This window comes from Palaemon carinicauda, unplaced genomic scaffold (genome assembly GCF_036898095.1).
Source record: "Palaemon carinicauda isolate YSFRI2023 unplaced genomic scaffold, ASM3689809v2 scaffold284, whole genome shotgun sequence".
NCBI lineage: Eukaryota > Metazoa > Arthropoda > Malacostraca > Decapoda > Palaemonidae > Palaemon > Palaemon carinicauda.
In genome coordinates this window covers 161,162-187,459 of record NW_027170499.1, presented here as the reverse complement: position 1 = coordinate 187,459, position 26,298 = coordinate 161,162, and the positions used below count along the sequence as shown (strand labels likewise).

The 26,298-nt window shown below is 41.5% G+C and overlaps 1 protein-coding gene across 1 annotated transcript in view; it reads left to right on the top strand.

Moving 5' to 3' along the window:
• The first annotated feature begins 12,568 nt into the window (after positions 1-12,568).
• Positions 12,569-26,298, top strand: part of LOC137636384 (uncharacterized) — a 56,165-nt gene continuing 42,435 nt past the window's right edge. Inside the window, exon 1 of the mRNA XM_068368795.1 lies at positions 12,569-12,934. The gene's annotated coding sequence lies outside the window, so the exon portion shown is untranslated. The remainder of the gene's footprint in view (positions 12,935-26,298) is intronic.

Below are 26,298 nucleotides of genomic sequence, written 5' to 3'. Positions count from 1 at the left end.
AAACCACTATTCACAGGTCGTCTTCCATTTAGATCAATCCTTCCTCAAAAGGGGGAGCCACCCTAACGGCACCAACCGAACTCACCTGATCCACTCTGCGACGCCTGCCTCGAGCGCCCTCTACTCATCCTTCTGTTGGACTTGTACTAACGACGGTTGCTTTGTTTTGTGTCTTGCTTTTTAGCTATTTTTTGTGGATTTCTTCATCATGGCTGAAGCTCTCCTTACTCCTGCACCAATGTTAAATACCATAGATTGTTTTGACAGTTTTCTAAGTACCGGGCAAGTTGTGTTAAGTAATAGAAAGTGTTTTTAATGTGTTCGGCTTTGTGCCTTCCAAGGCTCACGCGGCCATTTTTATTGTTTACGCTCAGCGCGTTTTCTTTTTGCTATTACGTTGCCCTTTTGGTACTTTTGTCTTGTTAGGTTCATTTAATCTTAATTTAAGATTGTAGGCTGCATGCCTCTGTTTTTGAACCGATTATCATTAATTTTGTGGTACTTATTAGTCCTTTACAAGTCCGTTTACAGTTAACGAAGGATAGCGTTCGGGGTTTTATTACAGTTTAGTACTGCCACTTCGGTAGGCCTTTTATCGTTATGATTCTTTTTTGACTGTGTTCCATTCCCCTTTCGCTATTCTTCGTTAGGCTTTTTATTATTATTTTCGGACAGATGTGTTTATATTTTTGAGGTTCGTGTTTGTTTAGATTGATCGTTGTAACCTCCGAGTCCGAGAGGCTGGGGTTCCCGTTTTCTTTATTATAGACTCGGGGGCTCCCTCTCTCTGTCTCCCCCTTCTGGGATTCCTACGTCATAGACGAGATTGTTTTTAAGGTTACGGCATTTTTTCTTGGCTTATAGTTGGTTTTAGATCCTTTTCGTGTTAGAGTCGCTTTTAGGTAATCGGCCTGCCTTGCGCGGCCTTATGTCCCCCCCCCCCTTAGTTCCACCCTCTCCTCGCTCCGGCCTGGGAGTTGGGTCGGGACATTATTCATACTCCGCCATGAGTTTCATTCTAGAGCCGGGAACGCTCATTTACCTAATATCTATTGCGCCCCTTCGACAGGGAATCCTCCCCTCGTTGGCTCTCCGCACCTTGACTCCGGCTGCGGCCCTTAGTTCACACGAATCTGATGTACCTACCTTCCCCCCTTTTGTTTTTACTCTCCGGTACGTCCTACCGGAGTTCTATGGGAATTTATTACTACATCCTGTTAATGTATCCCTTACTTGGGTTAAGGATCTATTACCACTGTCAACACCCCCCCCCCCCTCATGCACGCCGGGCCTCCGTCACCCTCCGGCGCTTTCCCATTACATAAGCCATACTATTAAGAGTAATTACTCCGGAGCTCAGGCTCCTCCATATGCACATTCTATATCAGAATCTATCATAGTATATTTTTATTTTTGTAGTAATTACGACGGAGCTCCGGCTCCTTTTATTACACGACCTCAATTCTTCACATCAACTATAAGATTCCTTGTCTTTACTTTTATTATACTTAGTAAAGCCCGTAGGAAACTTTGTACTTATTGATCCTTTTTATTACAGAAAGTACGCTGTGCTGCCAAGGGCTGTTCCGCAACCTTTCTCGATCCGGTAGGCCATGACGTCTGCCGGTCGCATGGCCACTGTGCGATCTCTTTTGTCTGGGAGGATGGCCAGTCCCCTTACATGATCTGGTTCCCGGAAGCATGTGCGCTCTGCTATGAGCTTTCATCCATTCTCCTCAATAATGAGGTAAGTTAGCGATGTTGTCTGCATGCTAGTTTTTAAGGCTCCTGCTTTATATAATTGGTTGTTTGTGTTTCTATTGCTTTTATATGGCAACTCAGCGTATTCAGATATTATCCTAATCCTTACTGTCGTATATTTCCCGTCTGCTGTTCTAAGTTACCCTCCTTTTTCAGGCTGACGAGGATTCACTCCGGACGGCCAAGTCCAGCCTCCGCTCCTGGGTGTCTGGTTTCGGAAGAAATGCCCCGACTGGTTGCCCCTACCTCCTTGATACAGACATGGCCTCCCGGTTATTCCCTGGTTCCTCCTCGGCCGCAGTGCCTCTGGAACAAGATGCCCCCATCATTGAGAGTATCAGGGCGGCCCTTCCGGTAGAAGAGGAACACCTGCTCTCCGGAGATATCTCATCCCTGGACATTCACACCGAACCAATGGAGGAGCAGGTGAGTGGTGTGGATTTGGCAGAAACCTTTCTTTCCCCTACTCCTTCCTCTTCTTCTTCTTTCCACGGCTTTGACAAGCCTCAGGCTTCTCCTTGAGAAGGTTCCGTCTCGGTCCGTTCCGAGGTGAAACCTATTCGTAAGAATAAACCTTAAAGTACTATTTCAGCTTCGCCACAGTCCTTTTCTCCGGTCCCAGGACCTTCCTCAGCCCCTGACGTTCCAATGCTTTCACGCACCACTCCTCGTCCTAAAGGACAGAAGGGTAAGTCCTCTAAGTCCAAGGCTTCCGCTGTAGGTAGCTCCTCGGACGTCCAATTAACCTTGGAATTCATCCAAGACATGGTGTAGTCAAAGCTGCAAAGACACTCCGGGGTCATATCAGAGCTGAAGGACATGGTGGCCAGCCTCATAAGAGACAAGTCTCACCCTGATCCGTCCCCAGTTCCTGATGCATCGAAGCTTCCACCCTTCGATAAGAATAACCCTTGGAGGTTCGGGAAGCATGCCCCTTATTTGGATGGTACACTTACGATTGAAGGGTTGGGGACCCGCCCTCTAGATGATCTGGAGTTCTTCCCTCCGGACCTCCAGTTCCCCTTCAATGGCTTTGTTCGTTTTCGTGAACATGCATTAGTACGGATGGACAAGGTCCCGAAGGAGACGGTAATATACCCGAAGGAGCAGGCCCAAGCTGTCTGGGCCCGTACTCTGGCGTAATGGGGTTGTATTAATTCTAAGTTAACCCCCCACAAAGGAGCGTATACAATCTTTATCACTCCTCCGTCCATCCCGTCTCCGCTTACTGACAAGATCGCGGAATTGACTATTCAGTCAGTTAAGGACGGCATCCCCATGCCGACCCTTAAGGAAACGGATCCCACCTCTCTCCTCGGCCCTGGCACCTCGGCGCTCTGGAACGAAGCTTCCTCTACGTTTACGGTGGGTAAATTAGACCCAGACTGCGCTTCCTCTCTCTTCTCGGAAAGACTCCCTAAGATCCCGGACCACGTATTGAAAGTAGAGTTCGAGGCGAGAAACCGGCTGGCGAGAACTCTCAACTCTGTAGTTTCCTCAGAGCTGATAGCCTCCTTATACAGCGACGAACCTCTCTTTCGGGTGCAGGCAAAGAACCTCCTGCAGTCGTTCCATTCGGACCTGCATGACTTCTGGACGGCGAGAACTAATTGTCGGAAGCATGTTCTCGCCGAAGCCTCTATTCAGTATGAGCCCAACAGACTCATCGCCTCCTCCTGTTGTGGTAAAACCCTGTTCCCCCAGGAAGAAGTCGATAAGGTTCTCCAGAACGCAGCGAGGGCTAATCAGAACCTTCAGGTTAGATGGGGCCTCTCAAATAAACGTAAATTTGAGAACATGCCTCGTGAACCCTTCTCAAAGAAAAAACAGAGGTCCTATGTTCCTTACAAGACTGGTAGAGGCCAACTTCATCATTTCGCAGGCCCTCACTCTTCAACTCCCTCTACGTCTAAAGCCGCCCCTCCTCAACAGATTGTCTTCCTCCCGGCTCCTCAAGGTTCCCAACCGACTTCGGCTACATCTTGGATGACCTCCCCTGCCTTCAATCAGGCGTACGAGACCTCGGGTTACTTTCGAGGATACCCTAGAGGCGGCACCAGGGGTAGAGGTCAGTTCCGCCAATGAGGCGGACCTAGAGCCAAAGGTTCCCGAGGAGGTCGTGGGGCAAAGTTCAATCCCACGCAATGAAGCAACTCCGGTAGGGGGGAGACTGTACCAGTTTCGGGACCAGTGGACCTTCAGTCCTTGGGCCCACAGTATAGTCTCAAAAGGCCTGGGCTGGAAATGGGCACTAGGTTCGCCACCTCCGATAGTGTCCTTCTTCCAGAAGCCCACTCCCATCCTAGAGGAGTACACCAAGGACCTCCTGAAGAAAAAGGCAACAAAGAGGGTACGGTCACTGAAATTTCAAGGCCGTCTGTTCACGGTTCCCAAAAAGAATTCATCGGCGTTGAGAGTGGTCCTGGACCTGTCCAAACTGAATTCTTACATTCTTTGCGACAGGTTCCGCATGCTGACTATCTCTCAGGTACGGACCTTACTTCCCCATGGGGCCGTCACCACCTCTATCGATCTTACAGACGCCTATTATCACATCCCAGTAGCAAGAAACTTCTCTCCTTACCTCGGCTTCCACCTAGGCAGGAAATCTTATGCGTTCAAAGTGATGCCGTTCGGTCTCAACATTGCTCCCAGGATATTTACAAAGCTAGGGGAGACGGTGCTAGAACAGCTCAGGAGCCAGGGGATTATGGTGATCGCTTATCTGGACGACTGGCTCATCTGGGCACGGACGATTCAAGACTGCGACAAGGCTACAACCAAAGTGGTTCAGTTTCTGCACAAGGTAGGTTTCCAAGTCAACTTACAGAAATCTCACTTTCAACCAGCAAGCAAATTTGAATGGTTAGGCATCCGCTGGGACCTCACAAGTCACGAACTGTCTCTTCCTCCCAAAAAGGTCAAAGACATAGCTTCGAAGACAAGACACTTCATCAAGAACAAGCATATTTCAAGAAGAGCCTTAGAAAGAGTGCTAGGCTTACTCTAATTCGCTTCAGTGACAGACCTCTTATTGAAGGCCAAACTCAAAGACATCAACCGAGTTTGGAGAAAGAGAGCTACAACCCGATTACGGGACAAAATATCGAAGATCCCCTCAGTCTTAGTTCGTCGCCTCCGACCATGGTCGAAACCGGAGAACCTCTCCAAATCGGTTCCTCTGCAATTCCCTCCTCCATGGGTGACGATTCACACAGACGTGTCTCGCAGTGGTTGGGGAGGCTATTATCGACACCAGATGTTTCAGGGCTCTTGGTCCCTTGCAATGCAACAGTTCCACATCAACGTGTTGGAGGCCATGGCAGTGTTACTGACCTTAAAACGACTATCCCCTCCACGCTCCACCCACATCAGGATAGTCTCCGACAGCACGGCGGTAGTTCACTGCATCAACAGAGGCGGATCGAAATCTCCCAATCTCAATCAAGTCCTGGTCACAATCTTTACCTTGGCAAACGAAAAGAACTGGTTCCTGTCAGCCACTCACCTCGCAGGAGTCCAGAACGTGATAGCGGACTCACTATCCAGGACAAAACCACTAGAATCAGAATGGTCCCTAGACACAAATTCATTCTGGTGGATCTTCAGACTGGTTCCAGGTCTCCAGGTAGACTTGTTCGCGACACAGCTCAACCACAAACTTCCCTGTTACGTGGCCCCGAACCTGGACCCTCAGGCTTGTGCTATGGACGCACTAACCCTGGATTGGAACCGTTGGACGAAGATTTACCTATTCCCTCCGGTGAATCTTCTGATGAAAGTTTTAGCCAAGCTACGCTCCTTCCACGGAAAGGTGGCTTTGGTAGCACTTCAGTGGCCAAAAAGCAGCTAGTTTCCTCTCCTCCTAGAGTTGAAACTTTGCCTGTTCCGGATCCCATTTCCCAAGCTGACCCAAGTGGTCCAAACACGGACTGTGTCAGATTCCTCAAGGATAGCGCAAACCCTAACTTTGTGGATTTCATGAAATTTGCAGCCCATAAGGATGCAAATATTGACCCAGAAAATGTCCTCTTTATTGAGTCAGACAAGAGAGACTCCACGATTAGACAGTATGATTCGGCAGTTAAGAAGCTAGCGGAATTTCTTAGAAATTCAGATGAAACTCGAATGACCCCGAACCTGGCCATTTCGTTCTTTCGGTCCTTTTTTGACAAGGGCCTCGCAGCTAGCACTATAACCACGATCAAATCAGTTTTGAAAAAGATCTTCTATGTGAGGTTCAATATTGACCTCGCAGATTCTTATTTTTCATCCATTCCAAAAGCCTGTGCTAGGCTCCGACCTTCTGTCCGTTCACGAAAGGTCTCGTGGTTTCTGAACGACGTCCTCAAGCTCGCATCAGACACTGTTAACGAATCCTGCTCTTACATATCGCTTCTTAGGAAGACCTTATTTCTCACGGCCATAGCCTTAGGTGCTAGAATTTCGGAATTAGCAGCTCTCTCCCGTAATCCTGAAAACCTAGATTTCCTTCCGTCAGAAGTTCTCTCTCCAGATAGAGCTTTCTTAGCCAAAAAATGAGGACCCACAAAATAGGTGGTCCCCTTGGAAAATTATTCCTCTTCCCCAAGATGCTTCTTTGTGTCCTGACGCTACACTTCGGGCCTTTTTAGCGAGGACTGCGTCATGCTCATCTGGACCCTTGTTTGTCAGGGAACAAGGGGGTACTATATCCATCCAAGGCATCAGGCAGCAAATCCTTTATTTTATTAAACAAGCTAACCCAGAATCTTTTCCACATGCACATGATATCCGGGCGGTGGCCACCTCCATCAATTATTTTCAGAATATGGATTTTGATGACCTTAGAAAGTACACGGGTTGGAAATCCCCGATGGTTTTCAAACGCCACTATTTGAAGAACTTGCAGGCCCTTAAGTTCCCTACTATTGCAGCTGGGAGTCTCATCTCCCCCGATTAATTTCTTGCCTTTCTCCTTTTCGTCCTCCTCTCAACCTTCTCCCTCCCCCCTGCCACTCCCACCACGTTGCCTCTCACCTTGGTCGGTGTTTTGGCTCATTGATGTGTTATGTCGGTGGATTAGCCCACCTTTATTTTATGTCATGTTGACTTACTCATGCTGGTAGCTCTTATTTTGGATTTTATATAATTTTTGGTATCCTAGGGGATTGTACAGTTTACCTTGTCTTTGTACCCATGTTATTACGTTTTGCCTCATGCCATTTTTTATTCCATTGCTACCTATGTGTTGGTTAGTCTATTATGATCTAGAGTTATGTACATTTCTTTACTTATGCTTACATGGCGTTGTTAATTTTTAAGGAATTGTTATTTTGTCTGGGGAAGTTGTTTACTTATTATACTTTACCTCCAGTTTCATATATATTTTTTACTTTACCTTAATTTTGATGAGAATTGATGTTTCTGTCTGTCACATTACGTGCCTTAATATAGTAATCTCCAGTTATACTTAAGTTTTTTTATTTAACCTTTTGCTTTGTGGGCTTGGAAGGCATTCTCTGGTACTTTTTCACCGGGCGTCACAGGTCGACCCAGAAAAGGATTTTGACGAAGGAAAAATCTATTTCTGGGGAGATACCTGTGACGCCCGGTGAAACCCTTCCCTGGTTATTTCCCCGACCCTTTCCTTTCCAAGATATCGAAGACAAGATATCGAAGATCCCCTCAGTCTTAGTTCGAAGACTTCGGCCATGGTCAAAACCAGAGAACCTCTCCAAATCGGTCCCTCTGCAATTCCCTCCTCCATGGGTAACAATTCACACAGACGCGTCTCGCAGTGGTTGGGGGGGGGGGTTGCTATTACAAACACCAGATGTTTCAGGGGTCTTGGTCCCCTGCGATGAAACGGTTCCACATCAACGTGTTAGAGGCCATGGCAGTGTTACTGACCTTAAAACGACTATCCCTTCCACGCTCCACTCACATCAGGATAGTCTCCGACAGCACGCCAGTAGTTCACTGCATAAACAGAGGCGGATCAAAATCTCCCAATCTAAATCAAGTCCTGGTCATAATCTTTACCTTGGCAATCGAAAAGAACTGGTTCCTGTCAGCCACTCACCTCGCAGGAGTCCAGAACGTGATAGCGGACTCACTATCCAGGACAAAATCACTAGAATCAGAATGGTCCCTAGACATGAATTCATTCTGGTGGATCTCCAGACTGGTTCCCGGTCTCCAGGTAGACTTGTTTGCGATGCAGCTTAACCACAAACTTCCCCCTCAGGCTTGTGTTATGGACGCATTAGCCCTGGATTGGAACCGTTGGACGAAGATTTACCTATTCCATCCGGTGAATCTTCTGATGAAAGTTTTACCCAAGCTACGCTCCTTTCACAGAAAGGTGGCTTTGGTAGCACCTCATTGGCTGAAAAGCAGCTGGTTTCCTCTCCTCCTAGAGTTGAAACTTTTCCCGTTCCGGATCCCATTTCCCAAGCTGACCCAAGTGGTCCAAACACAGACTGTGTCAGATTCCTCAAGGATAGCGCAAACCCTAACTTTGTGGATTTCATGAAATTTGCAGCCCATAAGGACGCAAATATTGACCCGGAAAATGTCCTCTTTATTGAATCAGACAAAAGAGACTCTACACTTAGACAATATGATTCGGCGGTTAAGAAACTAGCGAAATTTCTAAAGAATTCAGAAGAAACTCGAATGACCCCGAACCTGGCCATTTCATTCTTTCGGTCCCTTTTTGACAAGGGCCTAGCAGCTAGTACTATAACCACGATCTATGTGGGTTTCAATATTGACCTAGCGGATTCCTATTTTTCATCCATGCCAAAAGCCTGTGCTAGGCTCAGACCTTCTGTTCGTCCACAGAAGGTCTCGTGGTTTCTGAACGACGTCCTCAAGCTCGCGTCAGACACTGATAACGAATCCTGCTCTTACATATCGCTTCTTAGGAAGACCTTATTTCTCACAGCCATGGCCTCAGGTGCTAGAATCTCGGAATTAGCAGCTCTCTCCCGTAATCTTGAAAACCTAGATTTCCTCCCATCAGGAAAAGTACTACTCTCTCCAGATAGAGCTTTCTTAGCCAAGAATGAGGACCCAAAAAATAGGTGGTCCCCCTGGAAAATTATTCCTCTACCCCAAGATGCTTCTTTGTGTCCAGTCACTACGCTTCGGGCCTTTTTAGCTAGGACTTCATCGCGCTCTTCTGGCCCCTTGTTTGTCAGGGAACAAGGGGGTACTATTTCCATCCAAGGCATCAGACAGCAAATCCTTTATTTTATTAAACAAGCAAACCCGGAATCTTTTCCACACGTACATGATATCCAGGCTGTCGCCACCTCCATCAATTATTTTCAGAACATGGATTTTGATGACCTTAAGAAGTACACGGGTTGGAAATCCCCGATGGTTTTCAAACGCCACTCTTTACAGAACTTACAGGCTCTTAAATTTCCTACTATTGCCGCTGGGAGTGTCATCTCCCCCGATTAATTTCTTACCTTTCTTCCTTTCGTCCTCCTCTCGTCCTTCTCCATCCCCCCTGCCACTCTCGCCGCGATGCCTCTCACCTCGGTCGGTGTTTTTGCCTCATTGCTATGTTATGTCGATGGTTTAGCCCCATTATTATATTATGTCATTTTGCCTTGGTCATGTTGGTAGCTTTTATTTTGGATTGTATATTTTTTGGTATCCATGGGTATTGTACAGTTTGCCATGTTTTTGTTCCCATTTTATCTTAATATGTTTTGCCTCGTGCCATTTTTGATTACCATTTGCTACCTATGGTTCTGGTCTAACCAATATGATGTTTTTGAGCTTTTGTACAGTATACTTTACTTGTTCCTGCATGGCATTGTTTTATTTTTAAGGATTTGTTCATTTGTATGTGACAGTATGTTCCTTAATATATAACCTCCACTTACATAACGTTTTTTCTTTACCTTTGTTTTGTGGGCTTGGAAGGCATTCTCTGGTACATTTTCACCGGGCGTCACAGGTCGACCCAGAAAAGAGATTTTGACGAAGGAAAAATCTATTTCTGGGGAGATACCTGTGACGCCCGGTGAAACCCTTCCCTGGTTTTCCCCATCCCTTTCCTTTCCAAGCCATCTCATATAGAAGGATGTGTAGAGGCGGGTGTCGCTGAGTGGATCAGGTGAGTTCGGTTAGTGCCGTTGGGGCGGCTCCCCCTTTTGATGAAGGATTTATCTAAATGGAAGATGACCTGTGAATAGTGGTTTTCACACGCCCTATCCTTATACACGACGCCCTTAGGGTGCTCGCGCGAGGGTAGTAACCTCTGCATTCCATGCTTTAACTTTCTCTGGTATATTTGGAAGTATTTATATCAGAAAAGAGATAAGAAGGACCCGTTTCACCGGGCATCACAGGTATCTCCCCAGAAATAGATTTTTCCTTCGTCAAAATCCCTTTTTTAAGGATATTCGTGCCAGGAGTTAGAATTCTGGAGACCTAAAGGTCAATTCTCTTAGAATATCACTGTATCCAAATATCCCTTAGAAAGCTACCAATAGGAACTTTCCATCAGGACGACATGGCTTGAGCCCAAAAATGTTTCTAAAAATTCCTCTAGGTTGAATACATTTGCTAATGTATGGGACTCTAGGATTAAATTTTTCTTCTAACTGATAATACTGCCCTCAACTAACAGTGAGATGTTTTTACCAAGGTCGTATTCAACAACTGTCTGTTTGTACTATTTTGGTACTCAGGCAACAAAATTGTCATCAAAATGTTGCTTTATCACAAAACATTGACAAAAGATGAGAAAATAGATAAATACTGCATAAACAACTAATATGGCACAGAATCATCTGCTAGGCAGGCTAGTTGTGATGTTTGCTTGTAGAAAGGGGTTGGCGAGTTATTAGCTGATCACCAAAATAAACAAATAATTTGCTACAGTACTTCATTAAACGAAATGAAATTTAGAAATAAATTAATTTATTAATTATGAATGATAATTGTAGGTCTACATTTTATGTCTCGTGAGTGTGAGTGTTTGTATGTCATTATTTGAGTGTTTTAGAGTTGACAAACTCCCCTATACAACTTTTTCTTAGTGTTAAGACGCTGGGTGATTTCTGGGGGCATTTTTCTGGAAAAAAGGTGCATCTTATGACTCGGGAAATACGGTAATTTTTTTTTAGTTGTTTTATATGGGAAAAATTCATCTGAGATACGAGCAAATTGATATACGAGCTCGGTCCCGGAACGTATTAAACTCGTACCTCAAGATATTACTGTAATGCTAATGACTCTGATACCAATAAATTGTACAATGTTTGGTTCATCATTGTTTATGTCATTCTTTAGAAGAAAAAGAATGCCATGTTGAAGTATTACATTTTGTACACATTTCATTGTTTACCTGCAAACCTTTCACACAATAACAATATGGCTGCTCTCCCAATTAGCAGGTATATTTCTTGCATGTGCAGTACGGTCATCTCTCATTATCTATGATTAATTAGTTTATGAACAACCTCTTATGCCAAATTCGCACATAAGAAACTAATTTTTCCTTTAAGATTACATGGTAAGTATGTCTAATGTGGACCCCAGGTCAATAACATTTTTCGTATTTTAGCTAAACAGTGTTTTACCTGAAATAAGTATTAACTATGCGTTATTACATTTATTAACTCTGAGTATAAGACTGAAATTAATATTACTATATTGTTAATAGTTATAGGTAGTAGGTTGGCCAGGGCACCAGCCGCCTGTTGAGATACTACAACTAGGGAGTTATGAGGTCCTTTGACTGGCCAGACAGTACTACTGTACATTGGATCCTTCTCTCTAGTCACAGTTCTTTCCCTTTGCCTACCCATACACCGAGTAGTCTGGCCTATTCTTTTCAGATTCTCCTCTGTACTCATACACCTGACAACACTGAGATTGCCAAACAATTCTTCTTCACCCAGGGGGTTAACTACTGTATTGTAATTGTTCAGTGGCTACTTTCCTCTTGGTAAGGGGAGAAGACACTCTTAAGCTATGGTAAGCAGCTTTTCTAGGAGGACACTCCAAAATCAAACCATTGTTCTGAAGTCTTGGGTAGTGCCATAACCTTTGTACCATGGTCTTCCACTGTCTTGGGTTAGACTACTCTTGCTTGAGGTTGCAGTTGGGCACACTATTCTATCTAATTTCTCTTCCTCTTGTTTTGTTAAAGTATTTATATTTTATATAGAAAATATTAATTTCAATGTTGTTACTATTCTTGAATTATTTTATTTTTCCTTGTCTCCTTTCCTCACTGGGCTATATTCCCTGTTGGGGCCTCTGGGCTTATAGCATCCTGCTTTTCAAACTAGGGTTGTAGCTTAGCAATTAATAATAATAATGATAATAATAATAATAATGATAATAATAATAACTGTGGCAAGCAATTACTTGCTTAAAAATAAACAAAACATGGCATTGAATGTCATCTGCTCTCTCTCTCTCTCTCTCTCTCTCTCTCTCTCTCTCTCTCTCTCTCTCTCTCTCTCTCATACAGTATATTTATTGTTAGCCATAATAATCTTTTCAAAATATGAAGAAAATAATATTTGTGAATTGTTGGTTTGCCTGTTTATGTCTAGATAATGTCGGTCTCGGTACTTTTGTCGTATTACTGAATATTTTATAGAAATATATCCTATTAGCTACTTTATTGGGTTATACATATACTGTAGAATGGTTATCTTATTGTTTTCATTGGGAACATTTACAGATACTTTTTATTATGGACTATTTTTCAGTTAGATTTGTAGTGTATGCATGTTGAAGTTTTAGTAGAATATTATTTTAGAATTTGTGATACAGTGAATGGGATTTAATTTTTGTAATTTTGTTTTCAGAAAATACTGAAGAATTTATATGAAAATACTGCGCTTCATGAAAAGATAGCAGAGAACATCAATAAAGGATTGAATACCAAGGAAAATTGTTGGGTGGTTTCAACTCTAGTACCTCAAGTGCAGGGGAATTATCAAATTCAATCTCAACTTTTAGGCCTCATCGAATACACCTGAGTAGCGGTAGTAGTAGTCTTCAAAATGAAGTCAAAGACAAATTTTATCGCGAGATCCTGGTGTGGGAGATGTGGCTTTTATTAAGGAATTTGGTCACATAGTCTCAGGCATCGCAACAGAAATAACATCTGACCCAGTTTTTGAAAATCTGATTGAAGACGTTTTTGGTAATTAATATTTCCTACTAAAATTATTCTTAGATATACTATAACAATTTGATAGATTTTATTTTACTCTAATTTTTTTTCAACAATTGAAAGCTAGAATTTTAAAGTTTTCTCTGATTTCTGGGACAAGTTCAAATCTTCCTTTGCCAGTCAAGAAATATGGGTCTTGTCAACCGGGCCAAGATTCTGCTGTAGATTTCATGAGTGCTAATTCCAGGCCTTTGTCCACACCCATTCCTCCATTACTCACATCAGACAAAATATCGGCTTCTTGGGGAAGCAATTTCTGTAACATGCTACTCTGTCTTGCAAGTTCTTCTTCTTTACCTGGTTTTCCCACTTTGGATAGTCAATCAAGCTCAACTTATCAGCCTACGATACAGCCTGCTGAAACCAGCTCAGGGCAAAGCTCGTCAAGAAAAAGTTTATGGAAAAAAGATTCTTAAGTTGTTCAAGTACCTGAAAAAATAGATAATGTCAACAGGGCTTTATCAGAAAGAAAATCACCTTGATCCAGGTAAGGTGTTTGCTTATTTACTGTCGTAGACAGCATCTCGACCTCCGCTAGTGAATTTGGGAGGAGGTCATATTTTTGCCCCGCTTGTCTGTTTGTTTTTTTGTGAATAACTTTTTGGCCACAATTCTGCTCAAAGAGTAGTAGTGAAACTTTAAAGGATTTGAGCAAAAGGTCAACCAAATTAACCCTAACCTTAACCCCAAGTTTGCACATGGTTGTCATACAGATTTGACATATATCTACGGTCTAAATGGATTCTGGGAAAGGCAAGCTAGTTTCAGGAAATAAGCTGCTCTGGAGGAGGTTGTTACTCAGGGAGTACTTTTCTAGTTTATGTTGTAGCAATGTGTAAATTAACTCTGAGGACATTTAATTAATGAATGTAGATTCTTAGCAACTAATCACTCTTGAACAGGTGTTGGCAGTTCTCTTCTTTTTTTTTTACAGTATCCATCAGCTTCTTTATTTTCTTTGTTATAGTAGAACCATTTTATGAGCGAAGTTCAAGGTCATTTGCGGCATTGCCGATTCTCCTTAATCCCGGTGGCTTCGCTTTACTAAGAGAAGGGAAGGAAAATGACAAACTAGGAGATATGGCAAACACATTGCCACATCTTCACTGGGTCAGTTCACTGAGACCTTTGGTCAAATCCTATTAAAGGCTTGAAGATTACCTACTACATTCATTGTCTTGTTCAAAAGCCTTCCGTAAAGATCATGGAGAGTTTCCCGCGTCGTGTTTTTCTCCCAGATGAAAGAAAAATGGCATACAATGGGTATTAGTTTTTAAATGGGAAAAGGATAATAAAACCATTAAATTTGGAATTGAACAAGCAATCAAACTTGTCACAGATGCAACCAACATATCAAAAATGGTTTTGTTTCAAATTTGCAAGGAAAATTGGGTGAAGGCTTTTAAGCATACTTATAACTTTATAAAGGAAGACATGAAAAAGGATGTCTGTATTAACTAATTCATTGAATCTTTTGTGATAGAACTAACTTCAATTGACGAAGAGCCACCATAACCACGTTTGTTAACAGAACCTTTGTTATAAAAAAATTTTGTCCATTAATTAGATAAATTCTAAAACAATATAATCACCAATGTAAATATACTATACTAAACTTAGTTAATTAAATACTTTGTAAAGAATCCTGTCTTTTAATAGTCAATCAGAATTGAGAAATGAATTTATTTAATATCAAAATTAAGTTGTTCGGTAACTGGAATACAAACTACGCTATTTATTAGGGGTATTACTTTCGGCGGAGCTGAAATGACGAGCCATTAAAATTTAGCGAGGGTTAACTACCTGCACCGCTAGTTAGGGGGGTAGGGGGGGTTGTAGCTTGGTACCACTCCCACTCAGACACCTGTGATTTAGTTCACTTTACTTTTGGCTCGGATGGAGAGCGGTTGTTTCCACTCTTCCTCCTCCCCTATTCTGGACTGCCATTAATATTTGTCTTTTACCCGACTTTTTCTTATGTATATATATATATATATATATATGTATGTATATATATACATATATGTATATATATATATATATATATATATTATTATATATATAATATATTATATATATATATATATATATATATATATATATATGTAATTATATAATATATATTATATATATATATACAGTAGGGTCCCGAATTATGCGAGAATTTGGTCGATTAATGACCTCGTGTAAATGGAAAATCGCGAATTTCGAAACACACAACTAACAGAAATAATTCCATTGCGGCCATGGCAACCAGCAATTTGCCTATTCAAATGTGTTTACTACCCATTTCCAATACTTTCTTTGTACTATACTGTATTTCTTGATAATATCAAATTGTTCTTGTAAATAAATAAAACATTTAATATACTTTAAAGTTCTAATAACTTGAAAAATGGTTAAAATTACAACCAGGATAGGTGTAAACACCATATATTTCCCGTTATAACACAACCCAAAATACAGACAAATTTTAATGTTTGTCATATCTATTGTATAATACAACTGGTGAATAGCAAAACCATCACTCTATAGACTAGCTTGTTGTATGATTGAAAATCCAGAATTATCAAAGTAAAGGCGATTTTATATCATGCGTTTCCTAAACACGCTAAAAAGCACAATAGAAAACGACAACCAATGTTTTGTTTACGTTTATCTCTGATCACAACGAAGAAACAAACGCATTTATACATCTGTGTTTTTGAATTAACAGCAATTTTACCAAGTATAGATTATATGTTGAATTTGTTATTACCAATGTTCTAATTATTTTTTATTAGAACTTTCAAATAAATGAAATGAATGCCATTTATGAAATGTTTTTCTCTATGATGCCGCCTGAAACGGAAACCTTCCATTTGTTTACGCTCCATCTTCGATCATAATAAACAAACGAATGCATTAAACACACATGATCTAAGTCATAACTAATGATATTACAAGCATTTAGTAAACATTATGTTATTACAAATATTTTACTTACCGTATCCATATAAATTCCTAAATTCGTAGCAAAGCTGGAAATTTTTTTTCCTTATGCGTTTAATCCACAATAGCAAACTGCCGCTAATGACAGAGTGATAACTTACGATAATTCTAAACTGTTACGAAAAATAATTGTCCTTTCCATATCCAAAATACTTTTCCTAACTTCAGTTATAAGTCAACTTGTACCCACCTCAATTATGGATCCATATGCAAAAAAGGTAAAAGAAGAAAGTACTAGGCCTATTTTTAAAGTCACCGAACAATTAGGTTACCGCTATAACGTTCGATGTGTGTGTGAGAGAGAGAGAGAGAGAGAGAGAGAGAGAGAGAGAGAGGGATGGTTTTAAAGTACTAAACAATAAATATGATAGGTTATAACACATTGGTGTTTATGTAATATTAACTGTATAGATGGTTTGAATAAGTTAAGAAATGGTGTACAGTAAACAATTCTTTGTTATTGTATTCGTGCGGAAGCTAGACATCAGCTGATGTGATCACAGCCAAAAGTAAAACAAAAATAAGTTAGCAATACTCGATTTTTAAAACACACCCGAAATTTAACAACATAAGTACATGTTTTATTATAGCGCAATTGACATTTAAATAGTAAAAATTTTCTGGAATAGAATGGTGTTTCCTAAAAAATAGTGGTTTGCGGACGAAATCGGTTACCGTATTTTAAGCTGGATGTACGGTCCTCGGACACCCCTTTAAGGGTATACTCGGACGCGAACGACGACGCCAAAAAAAATTTTGAAAAATCAGTTTTTGCAGTAACCTCCTTTTTTCTTTTGCCAAAAAAAAACTTCAATGAATGCTTAAAACAACTGTAAAGATAAATACTACTCATCTGCAGAAAAACTATTTATTATAAATATTTTAAAAAATTAAGTAGAAAAAAAAAGACCTGACATAAAAATTCATAAAAAAAAAGTTTATACATATATACACAAATCCTTTTAGGAATTGATTCTTGAATGTTTAGGACACATCTTGATGTATTTTGGATGAAGTCAGACCCATGGAGGTGAAGATCTGAAATGAGAAAAAAAGGGTAACTTTTTTTGGCCAAAAAAAATTGTCCAAATTTCATGAATTTTTTTGGGTACCCAAATGAAATAGGAAGTGGCTAATTTTTTTAGGGAATAAACATATGTTATCCTAAAATAGAAATATGTAAAAAAATCTTCATTATTTTGTAAATTACATTTATATCAGGGGCCATATCTAAAGGTAATTTTTTGAGTACTTGGAAATTTCGTAAAAAAATACATATATTTAATATATAATATGATATTTATGCAGGTAAAAATATACAAAAATATCACAAATTCTATAGGGAACAAGAATATATATAGATAGGGCAGCTTACGCTTCGGATATGTCCACAAAATGGCCGCCAACCACACTGATTCAGACTCCCTAATCTGCCACTTGAAATGTAGGAAGGGTATGTCAATTTCAAGGTGTTATTTACTAATCTAATTATTATTGGATATGCATAAAAATTGTATGGTGGGTTGCTGGATAATTGTCGATTATTTTACGACTATAAAATTAAAATTCTGACCCCAAAAAATTTTTTTGAAGGGAAATAAAATCGAAAAAAAAAATGTAAAACAATATTTTAGCTAAAAAAATTTGATGATATTCAATCAAAAAAAAAGTAAACAAAATTTTCCGACAAATAAACATCTAGAGGAATCATTACTCTGTGATAGTTCCTTAGTACGTAGTAATTTTGAAAGAATTGGGAAAAAACGAAAAAATGGCAATCACCGGAAAATCGAACACATACCTATATATACGCCATATCTGGCTAAAAAAAAGATAGGCATGGGTAGCCAGATCATCTAGAAACACTTTCCAACACTATAAAAATATAAGTTTTGCGACACTACTTGCCAATTCCTTACGGTAACATGACTAAGCAAAAAAATGCAAAACAAATAAAAAGGGGCACTCGTGGAAAAATGGCCATTCTAATATACGGCATTTCAGAAAAAAAAAATTTCAGCCACGTGCTAGGCAAACCATCAAGGCATATTTTCCGACAAATAAACATATAAATGAAATATTACTCTGTGATAGTTCCTTAGTACGTAGTAATTTTGAAAGAAATGGGAAAAAAACGAAAAAATGGCAATCACAGGAAAATCGAACACATACTTATATATACGCCATATCTGGCTAAAAAAAAAAAATAGGCATGGGTAGCCAGATCATCTAGAAACACTTTCCAACACTATAAAAATATAAGTTTTGCGACACTACTTGCCAATTCCTTACGGTAACATGACTAAGCAAAAAAATGCAAAACAAATAAAAAGGGGCACTCGCGGAAAAATGCCCAACATTCTAATATACGGCATCTCAGATAAAAAAAAAGACATGCACGTGTTAGCCCAACCATCAAGGCACACTTTCTAACACATAAACATGAAAAAAAAATCAATAATATACGGCAATTCCTTACTACGTAGTAAATTTTTACAAATATTGAAAAAAAAACAGAAATTGGCAACCGCAGTTAAATACCCAATATACCAATAACTACGTCGTATCTGACAAAAACAAAATCACGCATGGGTAGCCAGATCATCTAGACACACTTTCCAACATTAAAAAAGCAAAAGTTTTACGACACTATTTCGCAATATCTTACGGAAAAATGACTTGGCAAAAAAATTTAAAAAAATTAAAAAGGGACACTCGCGGTAAAATGCCCGACATTCTAATATACGACATCTCAGATAAAAAAAAAGACATGCACGTGTTAGCCCAACCATCAAGGCACACTTTCTAACACATAAACATGAAAAAAAAATGAATAATATACGGCAATTCCTTACTACGTAGTAATTTTTACAAATATTGAAAAAAAAACAGAAATTGGTAACCGCAGTTAAATACCCAATATACCAATAACTACGTCGTATCTGACAAAAACAAAGTCATGCATGGGTAGCCAGATCATCTAGACACACTTTCCAACACTAAACAAGCAAAAGTTTTACGACACTATTTGGCAATATCTTACGGAAAAATGACTTGGCAAAAAAATTAAAAAAAATGAAAAAGGGGCACTCGCGGTAAAATGGTCCTCGTGGTGATGAACGACATTTTAACTAAAAAAAAAAACATGCACATGGTAGCCAAACAATCCACCAAGACTTTCCACAACTGATAACCTATACAAGTTGCACCATTCTACGACAATTTCATAATACGTAATAACTTTGATAATTATGCAAACTACCTCAGAAGGGTAAACTCGGACGCGAACGACCCCGACGCGTCTCAGAAATCGGGGAAGGAGTACAGCTACAGCAATGCACATCTGGACACTACTAGAGCGTGTAGGGGAGACACCTCCTGCAGGTCGATCACCCACAAATTCAGTCACAGGGGTGAGTCACGTGAGAAAAACCTGTTTTTTTTGACGCTCGGGGTCGCAAACGACCCACCGTACCTATCCAGGGTTAAGCTATGATTGAAATGGATGTATACACGGTATAATTTTTTCGTTTTGTATTTAATTGACACTTCAAGAAAACCGATTTTGGTTTCTTCATCTATTTGTAAGTATTGTATAACGAGAGAGAGAGAGAGAGAGAGAGAGAGAGAGAGAGAGAGAGAGAGAGAGAGAATCAGCTGTTGTAATTGAATGTCGTGTTTTTGTTTCGTGTACCCCCTGAAGCGAGGAATTGATCGCCACAACTAACAATATTCATGTTAATTTCATTCTTAAACTCAAGTTGCCATATGTGAACTATGGTTTTATTTCTTACGGAGAGAGAGAGAGAGAGAGAGAGAGAGAGAGAGAGAGAGATTTCTGCCATCAAATCTCTCTCTCTCTCTCTCTCTCTCTCTCTCTCTCTCTCTCTCTCTCTCTAGATTTTATATTACCGTCTACTCTACAAAATCAATGTTTGCAAATCAAATGTATACTGTTTAAAATATGACAAAATATTGACGACTCGTTACCGAAGTTTAGGCTATTCACTGCCGATAAACAAAAATATTGACGACTCGTTACCGAAGTTTAGGCTATTCACTGCCGATAAACGAACCCAGTCTACTCGTGAAAACCTTGAACGCCCAGAGGGAAAAATAAGGCTTTTAAATATACTGTACTAAACAAAAATAGTGCTTTAATATACCATCATTAACACTACCATTACAATTATCGTAAGGTTGGAGAAAGATAAAGATTGCCGAGAACGTAACCACATTTTTGTTTACATTTTGTCAGCTGGACTCGCACAGTTAACAGTTGATTTCATTGTTGACGTGGAATTTTATCCTTAAATAGGCTATTCATTATGAAATTGTTAATGAAATGTAATGTTAATATTGTTTTGTAACATTTATTATAAATCACCGTATTTAGGGCTACCAATATACTTAAAAAGACGATAGATTTGATACATTTTGTAGTGCTTGACTCGCAAACTTTGAACAGCCTCGCAGATACAGAAAATTTATTTTTTAAAAATAGCGATCGCGGAAAAGGGGAATCGTGTAATTCGAACACGCTTAATTCGGGACCCTACTGTATATACATATATATATATATATATATATATACATATATTATATATATATATATATATACATATATATATATATATATATATATATATATACATATATATATATATATATATATATATGTATATATATATATATATATATATATATTTATATATATATATATATACATATATATATATATATATATATATATTGGGGACTCGAGCCATGTCGTCCTGATGTACCTATTGGTAGCTTTCTAAGGGATATTTGGCTACAGTGATATTCCCAGAGAATTGACCTTTAGGTCTCTAGAATTCTAACTCCTGGCACGAATATCCTTAAAATTTCTTTTAAGGATATCGCATAAAATCAGGGGACGTATATCTTGATACGACACATAGCAATCTTCTGCCCAAATAGCGTTTTCGCTTCGAGGGGGAAAGTGGCTAAAATGAAGGGGAGCTGTTATCAAGGTTACCCTTCCTCCCATACTACTATATGGCTCCAAGATGGCGCTCATTCCTATTTCAGTAGCGATTGCGCACAGTGGTTTTCCCTGTTATCTAACGTTTTTTATCATTATTGAAAAGATTTAATATGCAATCTCCAGCTGCTTATGCCTCTGAAAAGTTGAGTATTTATTCTTTACAGTGTATAATTTTTAGCTCCTGCTTCACAGTGAAATTAGTTTGATTTAATGGGTTTTGGAGCTTGGCCGATGGGCGCTGTCGTTCGTTATGCATGTGTTATTTGGATAGCAGAATGACATTCCCGGTGGTAATAGCATTAATAAATCATGAAAGCTATTTAGGCACAATTATACTAGTAAAGATGTATTATGCATACAAATTTCCTCTTCCTTATGTCGATCGTATACGTTAGAGTTTCGGTGATTTAGGTAACCGAGATCTCGCTCTGCACTAGGCTACCTAGCCTATGCGTTTTAGTATACTTTCATTATCCCCGGTTACCCTCGTGTATCGTTTTATCAATTCAACAGGAGATAGTATATCTCCTAGAAGTAATTATATAAGTTGATACTCGTCTCCTGTGGAGATTTAAGGGTAATCTCTCCTTCCCTTTGAGTGCCGCCATAGGCGATAACCCTATCTTAGTCTTGCCATAGAGTAGTTCACTCAGGCTTGACTGGGCTAGTGTTTTCTGTCTCCCACTCTTACCGGCGAGTATACCGGCTTGGGTTTACGAGAGAACCTCAGAGTATTCAGTCTTTCTGCCGGCGGCTGAACGGCATGGTGAGTAGTCATTCTCCTGCCGGCGTAGAGCTGTCGGCATAGGAGGCTAAGCCTCCCCAGGCCGCACTTGAAGTGGGAGTATGATGCCGCCACCTTCTCCCCTGCGGTCTAGAGGACTAGTCCTGTTTCAGAAGACCCTAGGCTGAAGAATAGATATTCTTCTGCCGCCTAGGATACCACCGATACTGAAACAAAGTTTCACCCTTGTGTGGAAGTGGCGGCAATCCTGCCACCATCTTCTACACTTGATACAGGACCCTTTTCCCTGCCCCTCTCTGTTCTTTAGAGATGACCTAGCTATTGCAATCTTGTGGCCGTCCTCCTGCAATCTCACCACTTGCCGGGTAGATTATGGTGCCGGCCGGGCTCCTACATAAGCAGCTCTATAGTCACTCACTCTTTCCCTAATGGACACAAGGCTCCGGGAAAGGTTGTGCCGGCTGTGACGGCTGCCGGTGGGAGACCCTTCTGCTACCGAGTGTTCTTCAGTCCTCCCTTGAACTGCCATCCACATTCCTGAAACTGGCAATGACCGGCAACGGATCTTGTGGCTGGATGGAAGCTTGAATGATGCATTCTCCCCTTCAATTTGAACCCTCATTCTGGAGGAAGGCAGTAAGGTTATATACTTACACCCTTATTTATTGTAAACATACATTTTAATAAGGCAATCCCTTCACTCCATGCTTTCCCTCTCTCTGTCAGCTAGTGCCGCCAGGTACTAACCCCACCGGCAGCATGTCGGCTAGACCGGTGCCATCAGGTACTTACTCAGTCGGCGGCATGTCTGCCATCAGGTATGTGTCGCCGGTTGGACTGTGCCACCAGGTGCTAGCCTAGCCGGCAAGATGCCGGCTGAACTACAGTATATGATTATAGAGTAGCCAGTATATTTGCAGTATACAGTAGTATATACTGCAGACAGAAAACTATAGTATATATTATACAGTAGTTATTTTCCAACATACCTTCTGTATCCTTGCACAGTCTATTGCTGAGACCAATCCTATATTGAAAGAATTCCTTCAATACTCTGATTAGAAATCAGATAATAACTTACCCCACAATATTAAATAATTTAAGAAGGGTCAGTGGTAGTGTACACTTATTCTATCCCTAGAGGTTAGAACCCTTCTTTTTTGAGTTCGCCCTGATAAAGGAAACTCTATAACCTTAATATTGGGGGGAGGTCACAGCAATTGGTTGGAAAGAAGACACAAGTGTGTGTCTTTCCTATTTCCCTATTTCCCTTCTAGCTTAGTATCCTAAGCTATAATGGTTAAAATATTATTATTTTGCATAATCTGTTTATCATGTGAGATGAACTACCGCATACTCATTTAATTTTCCTTTCTTTACAGGAGGAACCCCAGATGAATTGCGATGCGATCTTCTGCAACCTAGGAGTAGGAACTTCTGTGGTCACAAAGCTTGCAGGTCTCATGCCCCCTGCACCATCACTACCGAAACCATGCGGTACTGGGACCCCCAGGACTACAACATCTGCCGGACCTTGGTGACCGAAGGATTCGACGACCCCAAGTCAACGGAGTTGAGAGATGCGGCACGAGTAAAGCTGCGCAAGTGTGTAGGAGGGTTCTAGAAAAACTCTCCGGGACCATACCTACCTAACGTTAGGATGCATGGCTTGCTGTTCCCAAAAGCGGGTAGTGAAGTTGTCGTGCCCCAAGCACGAACCAAATCTCCCTGCGTCCAGATTGCCATCAAGACGGATGTCAGTGAAGCGTTGCAAGGCATGGACATCCACCAGGAGGAAAGGATGTCTGAAGTGTCCACGGACACTGAAAAGGATATACTAAAGGATGATCCCAAGGAGGAGTCACCTATACCTCCGGAAGAATAAGATGATGTTGAGTCGGAGTCCCTTACGTCTGTGCCAGCACCGGAGCCGTTACAATTGACATCTTCAGGTTCTATCCCTCCATTGGACAACATGAGCCAGACACTGGCCCATCTTACGGCCGTAATGGAGAACATTCGCAAGCAAGGTGAAGCAAGGGAAGTGAGACACGAGAGATAGCTCCGTGAAGCTCCACTTACCACCTCCCAAGTGTCATACAAGCGACCCAGAGTCCAAGACCTCCCAGCCTGCTCCAAAACCAATCCCTGGAGGTATGCGGAGTTTATGCCGATTACTAACAGCAAACTCTACATCTCGGAGAAGATGGGAGCCATCCCCTTAGACGACATCCAGTTTTGGCCAAGCTTTAATGCTTACCCTGATTGCTTCATTCGACTGAAGCATGAACCAACGCCAAAAGAGGAGATTGAACCGAAGGAGATCATGGTTTTCGACTACGATAAGGCACAGGCTCTCTTGTCGAGTAGCCTAAAAAAGGCGGGGTATTTAAACTCGAAAGTGTCCGCCTTGACCAAGAAACACCTTACCTTTCTTGCTCCTGCTTCAATAGCCTTCCCCGTTACGTCAAAGGCATTTAAAACTGTTGCCAAGGCATTGGAGGCAGGCAAACCATGCCCGGCACTAGAGGAGTGCAGGTCTCTGTCTTTAGCCTTGCCCATGGAAGAGAAGGAATGGAAGGAAGTCCACCTAACCTTTTCAGTAGGAAAACTGGACGCAGACATCGCTGGACGACAGTTCAGAGGGAATCTCCCTAAACTTTCTGACTTTCTCTTGCGCAGGGAAGAAGAGACGAAGGAGAGACTTGCTGCATCCTTATCCCTACAAAACTGCATAGAGATGTGTGCAGGCCAAAGAAGTACCCCAGACATGCTCATGGTCATGGCCAAAATGCATATGGCCACCCTAGTAAAGGACCTGTATGCTTTCATGAAGGCTAGCAGAGCCTGTAGAGAGTTCATGTTCGCTGCTGCAACAGTGAAACACAAACCCAGGAAGCTGATATCTTCTAACATCTGGGGTAAAGACCTCTTTCCGCACGAAGTAGTCAAAGAGGTAGTTGAGAAAGCCACCACGGAGAATAGGAACCTTCTCCAGAAGTGGGGCATCTCCTCAAAGAGGAAGTCTTCCCCAGATGCGGGTCCCCAACTTAAAAGGAAGATGAAGAAGCCTAGACTTCTCCCCCGTCCTGCTCAACAACATCCCACAGTCACCATGACCGCGGTACCCCAAGTGGTGGCCCACCCACAGACCACCTTCCTAGAGGTGCCTCAACAGCTGATTGCCCAGTCACCAGCATTCAACCCCGGGTTTGAGAGGCAAACCACTACCTTTCGGCCGAAAGGTAAAGGATCCAGACGGGGCTCCTCTAGACATCCCACAAGAGGTAGGGGAGGAGGCAGTCGAGGAGGTAAACCTTCCAGACAGTCGAAGCAAGGAGATGCTTCTGGTAGGAGGGAGGCTCCAACATTTTCAGGATCGTTGGACCTTCGATCCTTGGGCCCACGGCCTAATCAAGATTGGACTAGGATGGAAATGGAACAAGTCTCCACCATCATTTCCTCAATTCCTCCAACACTCCACCCCCTCATTAGAAGAATATACCTTAGAGCTCTTGAGCAAACAGGTTATAAGGAAAGCAAAGCCCATCAAATTCCAGGGAAGGCTTTTTTGTGTTCCCAAGAAGGACTCAGACAAACTCAGAGTCATTCTGGACTTGTCGCCACTCAACAAGTTCATAGAAAACAGCAAGTTCAGGATGTTAACCCTTCAACACATAAGGACCCTGTTACCCAAAGGGGCGTTCACAGTCTTGATAGACTTGGCAGATGCCTATTGGCAACTTCTAGTCAGTCGCCCCCTCTCCTCCTACCTAGGATTCAAGTTACAGAAAAAAAGTATGTTCTCAGAGCCATAGCCTTCGGACTAAACATAGCCCCAAGGATCTTCACGAAACTTGTAGAGGCAGTCGTGCAACAGCTACGCCTAGAAGGTGTTCAGGTAGCAGCGTACCTGGACGACTGGCTGGTGCGGGCAGCATCCGAAACGGCTTGTCTGCAAGCATCCAAGAAAGAGATCCAATTCCTGGAACATCGGGGATGCAAGATCAACTTCTAGAAGTCTCGACTCTCGCCTGCTCAAGAGTTTCAATGGCTGGAAATCCTTTGGAACCTGAGGTCACACCACCTCTCCATTATCTCAGGGAAGAGAAAGGAGATCTCAGGGTCTGTCAAGAGACCACTGAAATCCGACATGATCTCAAAACGCCAACAGGAAAGAATACTGGGCTCTCTCCAGTTCGTAGCAGTAATAGACTGAGTGATAAGAGCACAGCTGAAAGATGCGTCAGGAGTCTGGAGAAGATACGCATCAAACGCTCGAAGAGATCTAAAAAGACCGATACCGGCCTTACTACGATCACTTCTCAAGCCGTGGTCGAAGGCCAGGACCCTAATGAGGATCGTGACCTTGCAACCACCTCTGCCGTCGGTGACCATCCACACAGATGCCTCGACGGAAGGATGGGGAGATCACTCCCATCAAAGGAAAGTCCAAGGGACTTGGTCTTCTATGTTCAAGGCCTTTCAAATCAATATTTTGGAGGCCATGGCAGTCCTCTTGACGTTGGAAAAGCTCTCCCTTCGCAGATCAGTCCACATCAGGCTGAT